The sequence below is a fragment of the Austrofundulus limnaeus genome, unplaced genomic scaffold (assembly GCF_001266775.1).
Source record: "Austrofundulus limnaeus strain Quisiro unplaced genomic scaffold, Austrofundulus_limnaeus-1.0 Scaffold431, whole genome shotgun sequence".
NCBI lineage: Eukaryota > Metazoa > Chordata > Actinopteri > Cyprinodontiformes > Rivulidae > Austrofundulus > Austrofundulus limnaeus.
This window is the reverse complement of record NW_013952833.1, coordinates 318,109-331,977: the sequence shown is the minus strand read 5'-3', so window position 1 is coordinate 331,977 and position 13,869 is coordinate 318,109. Positions and strand designations below refer to the sequence as shown.

At 36.5% G+C, this 13,869-nt stretch overlaps 1 protein-coding gene across 1 annotated transcript in view; it reads left to right on the top strand.

The window, feature by feature from the left end:
• The window catches only part of LOC106529263 (DEP domain-containing protein 1B), an 88,373-nt gene that overhangs the window by 62,579 nt on the left and 11,925 nt on the right, over positions 1-13,869 (top strand). The window lies entirely within an intron of this gene.

Below are 13,869 nucleotides of genomic sequence, written 5' to 3'. Positions count from 1 at the left end.
CAACAACAACAACAACAACAACAACAACAACAACAACAACAACAACAACAACAACAACAACAACAACAACAACAACAACAACATTTACCAGTCAACACTTAGAAAATGTTCTCTGTATACCTGTTATAGGATGAAACTCAACCATCTTCCTAACAGGTCAGATTCCTCTAACAGAAACCTAAAAATACTAACATTTATATTATTATTTTACACTATGTAGGTCTAAATATTAATCAGAGGACAAATCAGCTGTTGTATTAAATTGTAGCATGATTCAGCAGAGAGCTACACTGTATATATGCTACACAAGCTAATATCTGCTAACCAGTTCAATGAATAATAGTGATTACATCAACTTTATAGGATTATTTTAATTTTAACTGTTACATTATGTTCTGCTCAGATCACATTGAGCTAAATAAAATCAAATCTGCTTACTTGTGTTGTGAAATGAGACGTTTTCCTGTTTCTCTTATGTTGGTAAATCCATAACCCAAACAGCTTTTCTGACATTATTTAAAACATTAGATGAACTGTAAAATATTAATAATAATTTTGTTAATATCATTATTGATAGTTTTTATAAGTTCTACATTGTCAGTCCTTTTTTTTCTGCCATGTTGCCAACATGTACTGTAATGGTAAATCCACCAGACTCTTGATCGTTTTACATTAGCCCTTGGCTTCTACAGTCAATCAAACATTCACGTGGTTTCAGAGCACTCCAGCTGTTATATATACCTCCTTAATGAGTACCTGGTGGCCTGGTTTATATCCATGGGACCTGGTCTTTTTCAGCCTGAACGAGCAACATGGGTTTGCCTTCCTGTGGGCCCACCACCTGCAGGTGGGGCAATACAAGTCTGATGCATGATGCCATGGGCAATAGCCAAAGGTGGGGACCTTGGCCTTCTGACCTTGACTTACCAAAGCTGGCTTTTGGTTGACAGGTACCAACTAGACAGAAATGGCTCACCTTGACATACATCACAAATAACATGTTTGAGCCTAAGGGTGTCCATAAGTGCAAATGGCACCAGGACACTCTTGGTCATAGATTGATGATTGCTGAGGCAAAAGCTCGGATGTGGGAGGAGTTTGGTGAGGCATTGGAAAAGTAGCACTTCACTAACACTAGCTATGTTTACATGGATATAAGTAATAGGATAAAATGATCATTTAGAATAAAAATGCATCATGTAAACACACCATTCAGATTATTCTGATCTGATTCAGCTTGATCCAAATGAATTAGTAATCAGAATGAGAGGGGTGGTTTATTCTGATTGATAATCTGATCATCTTATTCTGATTGTGGAAAACTGACCTGACTGTGCATGTCTTTTGACTTTCATCCATCAGTTTCTGCACTTTTGTGGAGAGAGGGACAGCAGTGCTAGTTTCCAGCAGCAACTTTTCCTCCCGTTTTCTCATTCAATAAAAAAGGAAAACAAACATGTACACACATGTACAAACACCCCAAAAAATCTGCAGTTCACCTGCAGCTCAAGTGCAGTCATCTCTCCATCATTATTAAAACCTGTTGTGGGTCCATTCTGGGCTCTCAGAAGATGTTTATTTATGATCATCATGGAAGTAGAACTTCTTTTTTTGGTGGGGGGTGGGGATTAACAACTCTGTGCATGTCAGTGCTTCTATTCTGAATAAAAGCCTGGTGCATGTAAACACTAGTCATGATTGGATTGTGCCCATGTAAAAAATACATTTGGATTATTTAATCAGTATACATTTCAATCTGATCAAAGAATTTTGCACATGTAAACATAGCTACTGTGCTCAGGGAAGTCAGGGTGCTGTTGACCTAAACCAGTAATGTAGAAGGTAGAAGGAATACTTCTCAGACCTTCTCATTCCCATCGGCACATCTTTCATGAAGGAAGCTGGGTCTGAATTATTTATCCAAATACATTTCAATCCAATCAAAAACTTGTGCGCATGTAAACATAGCTAGAAATACAATAATTTTCTATGATAATTAAACTGCGGGTCATCATGGATGCCACTTATTTTTCTTGTAGTATATTTTATAAAAATTTTAATTGTAAGTTCACCTAGCTTTGGTAAGCTTGTTTCTACCCATGGGGCCCGGTCAGGCTCAGCCCAAACATGAGTTTGTCTTAACGTGAGCCCACCACCTGCAGTAGGGGCCATACGAGTCGGGTGCATCATGATGCCATGGATCAAGATGTTTCACATTCAAATGTTAACTGTCAGTTATTGTATTTAAGGTACATTGGAATGGTTTGTATTATTTTACTTTTATGCATCTTTCACACACCGTCCTTGGACAATTTATCAAAAGCATTCAGTAAATGCAAATAACAGCTGATTTGCATTTATTTCTAATAAATTTGAGTGTGTCTGAAATTCAAATGCAAGAATAATTTTGACAAGGACTTAAATACTCAGAGGATCAAAACCTATTAGAAATATAAAAGTGCTATGAACCAACTGTATTGTGCCTTTCTGAATAATGTATGTTTCAAAGATTAGACATACAAGAGCATTTTTTTAAAGATGACCTTTTTAGTCTGGTTCCATGTTTTATCTTGTCACTAGAGTGTTGCACTGCTCCATCAGGCTGGGCTTGTCTCTCCATCAACATCAATTAGATAACAGCCAATTCAGAGGAAATGAGGCTGCACTGTCTGTGGTTTGGCAGAGAGCAACATCTTTGTTTTTAAGTGAGTGAGTATAAAAGGTGTGTTTTTCTGCCAATTGCAAGGATAGTGTTTTCTTCTTTCTTTTTTTTGTCTCTCCATCTTTTTATGGTGTAGAGTGGATGGAGCCATTGTGCTGATCTCAAGGTGCAACAGTAAAATTAGCAACAATTTGTTCTTCCTTGCAAGAAAGAAATAGGGGCATTAATGTGCATCTTATGTAGTCTTCCTGGGTGTTTTTTTTCTTTTTTTCTAGTAAAAGTAAAATTTGTTTTGATGAAAGAACATTTTATAAATAATTTTTGTTTCTGGTCACTAGTTTGTCTTGCAAATGTAACCACATCAATTAAATCTTCAAATAAGTCTTTTTTTACTATTAATGTACAGTTGGCTGAGGCAGCAAATCTAACATTAACTTTCGGCAAAACTTTCTTTCACAGTTTTGAGTGTTTGAATCCATGAGCAGTGTTCAGCAAAAAAGTTTTTCAGAATCACACACCCCATGAGTTAGGTTTCAACCAGGAAGGCATTTATAAAGCTTCTTATCACCAGTCACATATCTAGAACATTTTCCAATAACTGTCAGACATGAGAATTACAGTAAGCAGACTTGGTTTTTGAAGGATTGAAATACCTCAGTGAGCTGTGGATGTTGGCGACTACTTGGGAGATAACATTTTGACAGAAAATACACATATTTTCACTTGGAATCACACTGAATTAGTACTTGCACGTTTTTTGTATAGGAGGTAATCAATTTGGTTATTATATTGTACTGAGGGTTTACCAAGAAAGCAAATCTGTACAAAATGACACTTAAGTTTTCATTGCACATGTGAGCAGATAGTACGACTGTTCAATTAGCATTGCTCTGAAGGGACTCAAACCCAAATTAGATCTGTCTTTAAAAAAAGGAAGACAGAAATTAATGCAGAACAAAATGTCTTGAACAGGGTTGTCCAATTGTGGTTGTTGAGGGACACTACAGAGATTAAATCAAAAATGTTCTTTTCATTTTTTTTTCACTTAATCATATTAGAAGAGCACACCATTGATACACATCTGAGTTTTTTTCTGCATATTGCCTGATCGCTTCCCAAAAGATTTTACTGTATACATGCTTTATTCAAGGTTTACAGTATACTATTGAATTGAAGTTGGCAACATTTAAATCCTCAAAACCAATGGTGTTTTGAAGGAAGAGAGTGATTTTTAATAGCTTCTCTGTCAGTTACTTCGTCATTGTAATGTTTTTAATCTGTTCAGTAAAACACTTTTTGCAAGGCTTGAGTCCGACACAACGAGAGAGTGAGTGAGTGAGTGAGTGAGTGAGAGAGAGAGAGAGAGAGAGAGAGATAGAGATAGAGACATTTCACAGTACAAAATAACTTCAAATTGCATTTTTTATTTTTCTCTTAAAATGACTATTTAATTCAATGGGAAGATACATATTTAAAGGATGTCAGCCCATGTGTTAATTTAACATTTTTTATTTTTCATATTTGAACATGTTTTCTACCAGGTCTGTCCAGCCCCTTCCCCCATTATACTGATCCAACACGATGATTTTGTTTAAAGAAAAAAAGTAGAACAATTTCTTCAAAAAACAAGGTGTTTATTTTAATAATATACATAAGTTGCACTACAAAAAGTACAAACCCAAAGAGTAAATATTTAGGCAAAAGCATTTTTATGCTGCATTCTAAGCAAAACAAGTCAATAACAAGTTATTTGTCTCCAGACTCAGTTGATTTTTTAACACATTTGTACAGTTACACATCATCTTAGCAAGTCCTGTGAATCAAGGTTTTAAGTAAAAAGATAACATTATAAGTAAGAATGAACAAATGAAAACATCTCCGAAATATAAAAGGAACAGTTTTGTTGTTTGCCCTCTCCGTGTGCCTTTAACCTCACACTAAAGAAGAGAAAAATAGCTGTTTGTCAAAAAGTCACAGATTTCAAAACAAATTCAAGATTTATATTTTTAAACTTACAGAAATAAAAGATATTTGGTCTTTTAATTACAGTATTTTACACAAAGCGTGCTAGGTGGAAATGGCAACAACATACAAAATTTAGAAATTAACAAAGTACAACTAAAAAGCAATTTAACTAAATTTCTATTCAAATGTAAAAGTATACTATGAGGCAAAAACAGATTTTTAGACCCTTTCACACATAAAGTTTTAGACAACTTATGCCAGATTGTGAAAATTTTGTCCAACGCTGAAGATGGAGAAAAGAAAATCTATTGTTGAACGATATGAATAATTAACGATATGAATAATTTATTCATAACAAAATTACCATAGGTTGTTTAAAATGTTACAGTGTGACAGGGCCTTTGGCCGTACACACGTCCTGACATTTAAGTTGTTCTTTAACTTTATGACAACAATAATTCCTAGAAGGAAAAATCCACCACCATACCTGATATTTTTGTTCACCATAAACTAGTCAATCTGTTAAAGCTAACTCAGCCTGAAAAACAATTATTAAATTTAAAAGACTTTTGAAAATTTTAGTTCCTTAAGAGCCTTCAGACAAAAATTGACATGTTATTTGCTTAATGGGAATCTTTTAAACGGTTTGTGTACAGTGCCCTGAGACAATATTTGTTGTGACTTGGCACTATATAAATAAACTGAATTGAATTGTCATTTTCCCCTTTGAATGCTCAAATGGACTTATTAACCAGTTTTAATATGATCCAATCCTACCAGATCTAAAGGTCAATGACATGGCCCTGTTTTTGGTCAAGCCCACTTGAGTTGGCTGCAGTCAGCCATGGCGCTTTTTTGTTGTTGTCTGAATGGTTACTCAAGCACAACATGAGTGTTTTTTGCTCTTTACAAATGAGCTCAAACATTTTGTCGGATGAGATGAGAGACAGGGCTTGAAAGCAGCCTGCAGCTGCAAAGGAAGCATCTTTTCAGGCAGGGGCATTCAGCCTGCCCAGAAAAGCAGATGTTCACACAGGTGACCTGATCTTCATGCAAATGACCACGGCTGCAGAGCACTGCATAAACAAACAGTACCCCCATGTGCTGCCACAGGTGCCCCTTGTAAGATTTGTTGCCAAGAAAAATTCTCACAAGAAATAAATAATTTACCAAACATAACATCCTTTATTTTTTGTAGTATGATGAAGTCAAGGATAGGGTGGTGACTACAATCAAAATTACAAATGTTTTCTATTTAAAAATTTCCAATTCATCTGTATTTTTTAGGTATAATTTTATGTCACTGATGGTTGAATGCCTCGTTCAATTCATTCTGTTTTTTTTTTTGCAATGAGTGCAAATAAAGTTATGAGACTGATGCAAATGAAATTCTAAGTCAGAATACAATAAAATATTCTATTTTCTTTAGCTGCAATGTTCTCAGACTCTGGAAATCAGGGAAAAACTAGAAAATGTCTTTCACACATTCCACACAAGAAAAATACAGCGAATATGAAAAAAAACATAAAAATCAGGGAAAACTTAGGGAATCTGAATACTGATCTCTTGACTGAGAGATATATTTTTAGAGATTTTAATGTGTCCATTATTAACTCTAAGAAATTGATGGGTGTGCCGACATGTCAAAGTCTCATGACCAATTTCAGTCACTGTGGCGATAAAGTTGTAATTTCTCTGAGACTCCATTTTAATTTGTGTCAGAAGTACAAAGTCCAAACTATACACCAGTTTTAAAATTGTGTTAATAGGACAAGTAAAACCATCCATCCATTATGTTTTGCCCTCTTCTTCTCTTCAGGGTCACTGGTCCCAGCAAAGGTCTTTTTATTTCCTTTTTATGTCCTCAGTTTTCAGTGTTTGTTCAGGTTTGTGCTGTCTTCTCCAGAATATGTCCTCCTCTGTTGAACACAACTTTGTCTAAATGCTATTCCTGCATTTTCTGGGCTCATGTTAGGTCTACTGTTCGTATCAATACACTAAAACCAGCAGTGTCCATAGGGCATAATTTCTAACACCCCTACGACAGTCTAATTGGATGGGTTGATATTGCTGATTATTGCAGACAGGGAGTATATATTTATATGATAAATTCACTGACAAACACAGGGTGTCAGGCTGTGCTGTCCAATAACTGAAAAGAAGTAAAAAACTGAAAGAATCACTAAAAATGCATTTCAAATTGCATTTAAAATAGGCAAAACAGTTCAAAAACACAAAACAACACATGGGAAGCAAAGTAAACACCCAGTTTTCATTTACACCTTCCCTTATGGACAGACCACACCTGGTGTCATCAGAAAAGATTCAGACAGTCTTTGAAAGCTGAGTTGTCCTTTACCACCATTGGTGATGAAACCTTTCAGTCTAAGACTTGAGTCTTTTGGCCAATCACAATCAAAAAAAGAAGGTCTATCTTGATTGTGATTGGCCAAATATCTCATGTTTCACCAAAGAATTTCTATTGTGTAGACAACCATCTTGTTTCTGAGACAAGTCCATGGTGAACTGTGCCACTTTCCACATCTCCACCCTAAAATTACCTAATATTCACTCTAGACATCCTATCTCTGACCCCACTACCTAAAATTAACCATGAACCCTGATCCCTAACATTAACCAAAGAACCCAACTCAAAGACCCCTATAGTTTGCGTCTTGACGCATCAAAACTGGTTGCCGAGGGAACCCGGAAATGCTTGGTGCTTCAAAAACAGATGCGAAGGGGTTGCCTGATGCTTCAAAATAAGACACAGAGGGAACCTGACTAAGCGTCAATATGTGATGAGTTGGGAGTGAAAATGTGTTAGACTTGGAGCATGTCTTGAGATTTCACATAAACAGTTTGGATTGGAAACTGCTCTGAGGCAGACTAGAATGTGCTGCAAAAAGCAATTAGATCAGCTCAAACATTGACTGACAGGAGGTTCTCTTCACTAGAGAACATTTAGACCAGCAGGTGCAGAACCAAAGAAAAAAATATTAAGGATGTATTCACACCAGTAGCTAAAGTCCTTTGGTTAAGACCAAAAGTAGACTTTATTTATTAATTTTTTTGTGTGTTTGTTGCAGTTAGCATTAACATTGTGCATTTTTACAAGTGGACTATAATTTGTAAACAAAACCACATGGGAGACAATCATTACTTCCACTGGACAGAAATGATGGGGGCGGGACAGAGCACAGACCTGGAAAGTAAGATGGAAGTCTAATCAATTTTTTTCACTTTAATGTGACATTGTTCTGGAGACCATGCAAACCCTAGCTCCTTCATTTTCTATGCAGAACACAACCCCATTCTTGGGTGTCTTCTCAAGCAGAAGAGTTATGTGTGCAGCTGTCCACATATCGAGGAGGCACAGTGTTTCCTTGTTGCTCCAGGTCTGTCCACGGCTCATTGTTTGTAGGGACTATGTAGTGGTAGCATTAGCAAAACTGAACGGCTAACTTTTACTATGGTTCTTGGCTTGTCCCAAAAGGCGTATAATTCTTCTAGTTGGTTTGGTTCAAGGCCGGTCCATATTCACACCAGAAGCAAGGCGCACCAGAGTTTGTTTGGAAGTGGCCAGTCTGGTTGGACTGGTTGGAAGATCTGCACCGACAGCGGATACAAACTCTGGTCCATTTCATGTGGAATGTGTCAGGTGTGAATACACCCTAGGATGGACCCCACCCATCTCATGGACTATTCAATTTCCTACTCTCTCCATTTCCAAATTAACAATTTAGTCCCTGCATTTTGGCACAGTTTCAGACCCCTCTCGCAGATATTTTTCAAAACAGCTGACATATATAGCTACTTTTTCTGTTGTTACTGGAATCTTCTAGAGACTTCAGCAAAAGCAATGAGCAGCATGTGATTGCTGTAGGTCTCCCTCTAGTTCCAAATCCCTCAGTCTTCACCTGGCATCAATTCCAGCTGCAGTCAGAGCAGGAGATATTCATTACAAGTGGAATGCAAATAAATTGTATGTGCAAAGCCTCTGCTGACTGATCAATGGCCAGTTTTAAATTTAATGTTAGTTTTTTTTTGCCTAAAACATATTACTGTACCAAAATAACTGAGTGTTTCTTTTGGGTCAGTTTTGTTTTTTGCAAGCCTGGATGAAAGATAGGAGTTGGAGCTGAGACATTACAAAAATGGAATTGACATTTTTAGTTGTAAATATGATTAGGCTGTTTACTGACTTTTTGTCTCCCCTACAGTATATAATTTCTCTCAGTCCAGTCCTGCAAATTAAGGATGGAATTAAGGAATTATTTAGTGACATTTTGGACAGCCAAAAGTTACTTTCTCTACTTAAAGTGTCTATGACATCAAATATGTGTATATACTGTATATATATGTGTGTGTGTGTGTGTGTGTGTGCGTGCGTGCGTGCGTGCGTGCGTGCATGCGTGCGTGCGTGTGTGTGTGAATGCAGATAACATTAATTTTGTATTGCGAAAAGAATTTCATGCAGCTGAGATAAACAGTAGAGTTGGTTAATCCATATCACTTTATGTAACCAGCAGTGGTGGGCACAAGCCCGCTAAAGCACAAATCTGCTAATTGCGGACCTAAATATTTAATTTGCGCTTAAGCGGACTTACTAATTATTATAATTCATAAGCGGATTTGTGCTTTCTAAAATTAAAACGCAGTACCGCTAATAACTAATTATCTACAAGTCATCATTATCTTGAACAGCGGAAGGTAAGGCTCTCAGTGAATCACAACACACGTGATCTATCCAACAGCACCCTTCCCAGATAAACGCACATTGGGAAGGTATACATCCTCGCGGACTGTTGCATTCGGCCACGGTTCTGATTTTTCACAATGCTTTACGTCTGCTTATGTAGCAGGAAGGCAATAGCAAAAACAGTAAACGTTTGTAATCCATACTAAAATTTTGTATGTATTGATTTATTTTACTTTACAATCAGAGCTCCTTTAAAAAAAAGTTTAAACGTTGGAGCTCAAAAGCATTTGGCCAATGGTGTTGGAGACTCAGAAATGATTTTAAGATGTTATGCTGGTGAAGACTGACATCTAGTGGTCAACTGGAGCAACTACATGGAAAACATCCTAATCCAGGTAGGAAAAAAACCAAAAAGAAAAAAATAAGTAGGTCCTCTGGATGGGTTCTTCTTCTTTTTTTTATGGATGGCCTCCCTTCTCCCCTTATAGCCATCCCCTCCACACCATTATGTTTTTTTTTGATGGGTTCTTCTTTAGTGAAACATTTTGTCTCTCTTCCAAGAGACTTCCAAGAGACCTCCTTCTGCTTCTGTTCTGTCCTGTTTGGTTGGGGGTTTCACAGGCGGGGGCTCTTGCACGCACACGGGGGAGGGCGGTTTGCGCGTGTGCTATGATGCAGTTTACTTGGCATCTGAAAATATATTTCTTCAAAGGTATTTTTAATCTGAAAAGAGCTTCACTGAGTGAGAACTAATGTTGAGAGCTCAGCAGACTGCGAGGTTTCACTTTCACTTTGACCTGAGAGCCTGCAGGAGTCATGGGCGGGGTGTGTGTGTAGAGGGGGTAAGGGGGTGCCCTCCGCCATGAGGAAGTTCGGCTTAAAGGCACATCCCAGGGGCCTTTCTGTTACCAAAAGGCGTGCCTGGTTTCCACCTCTCATTTTGATCCTCAGCATGGCTGCCTAAAAACGCTGCAGGATTTCTCAAACATGCATGAATGAGTCAGAGCAAGGCTTTGGGCATGTTTTTTTTATGAGAGTATAACAACTCAAAAAAGTTGATTTTACTTGCTATTGCCCCTTTAATGAAAAATCTAAAACAAACAAAAGAAAAAGACAAAAGAAGCAGCCGAATTAGCAATCCTCATCAACTTTTTAAAGAAGCAGCTGAACTCGAAAGCCTCAACAACATTTTAATTTTTACATCATGAGCCAAAGTTCTGGTTCAGGAAATTAGATCCCCAGCAATCAACAGTTGAAGGATTAAGCTGTACAACACCGCTAGTTGGCAGTATTGTGCATATTGTACATGAATTGTCAGCTAGTAAGTGACAAATTGAACTTGTGCTTTAAAATTAGCTTCTGCTATTTTTTCTATGACATAAGCATTTTTGAAGTTGTGGACCTAAATATTTTCATAAGTGCTTTTGAAATTGCGGAGCTAATTTTTAGATTAGTGCTGCCCACCACTGGTAACCACTGGTAAATTTGGCTCATTCACTAAATTAACCTAATTCACTTGAGTTGTTAACACTGTCCACCCCCTGTTGATATGCAATATTCAGAGAAGTTAATTTACAATCTCACACAAATAAATGAACAAGCAAATTATGGGAAAAAATGAGATGTCTAAATGAAATAAAAAATCAATCAAAATGTTAACTTGTGTTAATTATGTGAATGTAGGTTAATGTCTATGTACGACTCACCTGAGTTTGTAACAATTTCAGTTGATTATTAACTTAGAGGAGCAACTCAACTCTGATCAAAATCTATAGCATTTCCAGTAGGTTATTAACCCGGAGCAGTGACTCACCTGAGTCAGTGTCATTTTGGTTGGTTCATTAACTCAGAACAGAAACTCAACACCTCAGCATGTCCAGTGAGTTAACCTGATGCAGCAACCTGACTCGTCTTTACAGAGATTTTGCTGTTTCTTTTTGTTGTATTTGTTGATGTTTTAGTGTGTTTGCTAACATACAGAATTTTATCTGTAGTCTGCCACAGTGCCAGAGGACATGAAGGATTTCGATTAATTTAGACCTCAGATTTGCCAGTCTTGAATCAGTGTGAAAAATCAAATCATCAACCCAGGTAGATCAAGAACTGACCAGTTTTAATTAAAAGAAATTTCTATGTGCAGTGACATGAAGTCAAGACAAAGGCTAATGCTTGCATTTAAACAGAGCATTGCTACAATGGCTAAAGACACCAAGTATTGAATAATCTGATGTTTCTTTCGATTATTTTGAGTAACTATAGAATAAAGAGTTAGAGTTCAAAGAATATTGTTAAAAAAATCAGGGAGTTCCCCTTTGACATCACTTCCTGTTTGCTTTGACTGCACCAAGTTAAACAAAATTTATCCAAAACTGTATTTTATTATCCATGATTTTATCCATTTTACCCAAAATGGATAATGTCAATTTTCTTGATCATGAGTATGTTTTCTATCACTTTTTGTATTTGTAGGAAATGTCGTAGGCACTTAAGAGTTTGCAACACTGGTGCAGCCTCAAAGCCCAGACAACAAAGCTGAGAAACAGCTTCCCTGAGGCAGACAGAATCATGAACTGAATCCCCTAAGCTGCCCCATGGACCTTGTTTTTATCAGGGGAACTTCTCATAAATTATTTCTTTTAGAGGGCTAAAATTTAAGTTCTTGTTCTTTCTAGATCATACAAGCAAAATAATTTATCCAAAATAACTTATGGCCATAGAGGATAATGGTTTGTTGCTTTGTTGTAATTGCATATTTGCATTCATAGCTGTTTTAACTAATAATGTTTCATCTAAGGTTTTGATTTCATAATGTTGTTTTTAAGTAATATCTATGTACATGACAACAGTAATTGTTTTCTCAGACACAGAAGTGTGCACTACAGACGACTGCAGTCAATAGTTTGTTTCTGTACTTGTGCAAGTAGTTGGACAGCAGCAAAAATCTGCAAATTGCAGTGGACTGCTTGTGCTACTCAACATTTTTAATGTTTAGCATCAATCCAACCTTGTAAACAAATGTTTGTGTAATAACCATTTTGAATGTAACAGTTTTCATGCTGAAAATACAGAATCACAGCACCAACTAGTGACGTGGCACTGGAAACTACAGTGGCTTCAATGAGCATAGCAGTGATGTGTAAACCTATAACTTTTTTGACAATCAACATTGAAACTACCTGTTTTAAGAGTGTACAGAAAAAGACATGTGGTGTCTGTCATTGATGACGTTTAGTGCTAGTTAGGACTACAACATCATTATTAGAGTCACTCAGAAAAATCAATTGAAAATATTTTTTTTCCTGAATTTTGAGTTTAAAGTTAAATGTTAAAATTAAAAGGCCAAATCTTAAGAGGTAAAAAGACTAACAAGTCATATAATAATCCTAACAATTTAGATTACAGTACAAGTTTTACCACATAACAAAAATCATAAGCTTTAGATAATTTAAGAGTATTTTGACATGCAGTGTATTATGTTTGAGACTCTAATTGTGAAGAATTTAAAAAAAGCTGCTTAGTAAAAGCAGCATCTTGGACCGGTTAGGTATAGAAATGTGACATTCAGGACTGATGAGAATCTTTTGAATCGATCTTTAAAACGAACATCTGGAACTAAGATGCAGACAGCTGCCAGCATTTCATTTAGTTTTTCCTTCTAGTGTTTTCCTACTTAGATGCAGATACACACAGAGTCCTCCTTTCCTTTGTTTTTCCACTGAGATAAAGAGCAGGCAAAGGGGAGGAGCGCATCACAAGGCCGCTCTTTGGTGACATGAGTCACTGTTCAAAACTAAACTGATCTAAACAATCAGCATCCTTTCAAGGAATCATACCTTCTACATCTAGAAAATACTTTGTGTTGTTGTTTTGTAGTTTACCCATTTTACATTCACTCATAAATCTACTATAATAATGAAAACTGGAACAAATTCAACAGGGTTCAGAAACAATAGTGTTTGCTTCCTTGGATTTAAATTGTTTTTTTTTTTTTTTACATCACTTTGACTTTAAAACGTAACATTTGACTTTTGTTTTGGACTAATTATTTACATCTGTTTTACCTTGACGCTGTCCAGTACTAATATCTTAGACTTCAAGACTCCAGCAATGCATGACCTCTCTTATTTTGATAAGGTAGCTTCTGGGCTGACAGCCCTGTTATTGGTTAGGTGGTTACATTTGTCAGACTGTGATTGGTTGTAAGCATGTCACATGATGTTATATTATTGGCTGCTCTACACTGAGGGGCAGCCACAACACGACAGACTTCCTGATTGACCTCTGCTTTGTTGTTGCTCAGATTAAATCATTTGACGACCATACACGCAGACTTTCTGTGCATTTATTCCAACGTGTTTCTGCATTCTTGGTAAATCTTGCTACCACAGTTTAATTTCAAAACTCAGAAACAAAAAAAATATTTTAACGTTTATCTTTGTTTTCTCTTTTCTCTATGTAGCCCTAAATTCTCCATGACCTGTATAAGAGTCAAAAATTAGATAGATTTGTAAAACACAAGACATATTGCTATATATATATA